The sequence below is a fragment of the Cygnus olor genome, chromosome 28, assembly GCF_009769625.2.
Source record: "Cygnus olor isolate bCygOlo1 chromosome 28, bCygOlo1.pri.v2, whole genome shotgun sequence".
Taxonomy (NCBI): domain Eukaryota; kingdom Metazoa; phylum Chordata; class Aves; order Anseriformes; family Anatidae; genus Cygnus; species Cygnus olor.
This window is the reverse complement of record NC_049196.1, coordinates 713,766-715,934: the sequence shown is the minus strand read 5'-3', so window position 1 is coordinate 715,934 and position 2,169 is coordinate 713,766. Positions and strand designations below refer to the sequence as shown.

General features: G+C 47.5%; 1 long non-coding RNA gene across 1 annotated transcript; it reads left to right on the top strand.

The window, feature by feature from the left end:
* The first annotated feature begins 919 nt into the window (after positions 1-919).
* On the top strand, positions 920-2,169 carry LOC121060761. Its single transcript, XR_005814920.1, has 2 exons — positions 920-1,188; positions 1,870-2,169. It is a non-coding gene; the product is annotated as an uncharacterized LOC121060761 (long non-coding RNA).

The following is a 2,169-nucleotide window of genomic DNA, read 5'->3' as shown; positions in this document are numbered from 1 at the left end:
TCACTGGAAACCAGAGCATCTCAGCACCAAAAGCCTCAGCATGAGGAGCTTAGACCCAGGCATCACCATTACCACGAACAACTCCATCCTAAGAGCTTTTTGCAATACCAACAAGGGGTGGGGATCTGCTGCAGATCAAAGCCTTCCACTTAGGGATCTGCACGGCTGAGGCAGGGCCAAAGAGGGAGCACCGTGTGTGCCGAGGATGCACAAGAAGGCAGCTTGTCCAGAAGGCCTCCAGGAAGGATGTCTTGGGTGCCTGGATTATTTCAAATGGCTCAAAATGCCTCGAGTAATGAAACTCTCAGCCCTGAATCTTGACCAGTGGATGGAAACCAGGTCAGGCTAAAGCACACACTTGCTGGGCTGAATCACTTTCCAGCAGCTGCATCGACAACGTCTCCATTGACTGCATGAGGGTGTTCAGACACCCGGCACACACGGCGACATCCTCAGCTGGGCGGGTGATTATAGGTTTCCTCACCCGCAAACTCAACGTCTCTGCAGAGCTCCCTGGATTCTGAAGGAAATTTAAGGCAGCTACATTTAAGTTGTCTACACTTAGCAAGATGAATCCCGCCTCCAATGAAAAATGCAAGAGCCTTCACCTCTCTGCACGTATTTGCTGTATTTTTTTGCAAGCAGTCAGAGGAATAAAATGGGAATGAGTCATGAAGAAACTTCTTCCTGTAACGGTAACACGAGAGCACAGAGATGCACTTTATTTGGCTTAGTTACTGGCATGGCACTGCCAAAATAAAAGCAGCCAACCACACAAGCCAGTGTCGAAGCACTTATGACCTTCGCCCAGCAAAGGTTCACGGGTGAACGTCTGCAGCATCCTCGCTGGCTCGGCAGGAGGCTGCTCCGTGCCATGAAGCTCTCCTACCTCCATCCTCCTGGCCCAGAGCTGGTAATTATTTCTTTCTGCAGACATCCCCTCTATGGCTGCTGAAAACAGCCCTCTGCTATTCGGGATTTGCTTACTGATGCCTTTATCAGGCTTTCAATACCTTCAGCCCTTCCTAGGGTCTGATTGTCTCACCTGTATTCCCCCTCCTCGGTTATATCCGGGCACGAATTACGTGCACTGCTTGGGATGCAACAAGTAATGGCTGCCTGGAGGAATTCACCTCTTGCTACAGAAGCGTCCAGACATGAAATTGCACCAGATTACAGAAAAAGAGTGTAAGAAAGATGCATCTTCATGTTAAATCTGATCTAATCGTGTACTTGATGATCTGCTTCAGCTCTGCAAGTCGCGGTGACTCAGTGCCTGCTGGCCCGATCCAGGCAACTAGCTGAGACAGCTTGGTGTCGCGGCACTGCAAGTCTGCTTCTGCCAGCGCCCTGTTTATCTGCATTTAGTGTATCAGAGATCTTCCATCTTTTTATGCAGGGCTGTTTGCTTTGCTGGCTGAATTTGACAGGAGGAGGGATGGAGGACTTGAACTCCCGTGCTTTTTCTTCCCGTGTTTTTCATCTCTGAGCCCAGAGGGGGACTTCTCAGGGGCCGGGGCATGCAACATTTCTCTGGGGTTTTCCTTCAGAGAGTCTGGCTGCTGCTAAAGTTGGGCTTTAGCCCTCAGTCCCAAATACGAGAAGCAGACTTCTACCTCTGAGTAGTTTTAGCAACAGTTTTACTGGGATTTTTATCTATCCAGTGGTTTCTTTACTGCATACAAACTTGCAAAGCTTTCCCTTCTAATGTTTTTATAGCCAGCCCAAAGCTCCCTGATGTGTTTGTAATGAGCCCCATGTATGTATAATTTAGGATATGTTTAATCTCTCTGCCTCTGTAATAAAAAATTTACTGTTTTGGTTGGTTTGGGGCTCTTTCTAAAATATCATCATTTTTGTTTTTTCCAGGCTGACCCAAGAATCCCATGTGGTTGAGTCAGGCTGCTCCAGTAGGGATGGGGAGTAATTGATGTACCGGAGATGATGACCTTTGCTGGGCTGAGACTGCATCTCTCTGTTATTCCTTCCTTTTTTTTTTTTTCTTGAAGTCCTATCTGCATGCGGTTTGTTTTCATCCAGCCCGAGATGGATGGTGCATGGATTTAATGAGGTCGTGTTTTCCCACCAGTTCCATTTGTAGCCATTTAATGTTCAGCTCTGAGTAGTAGATTGAGTTAAAGGCTATTTAAAAGTCTATGATGCAGACAA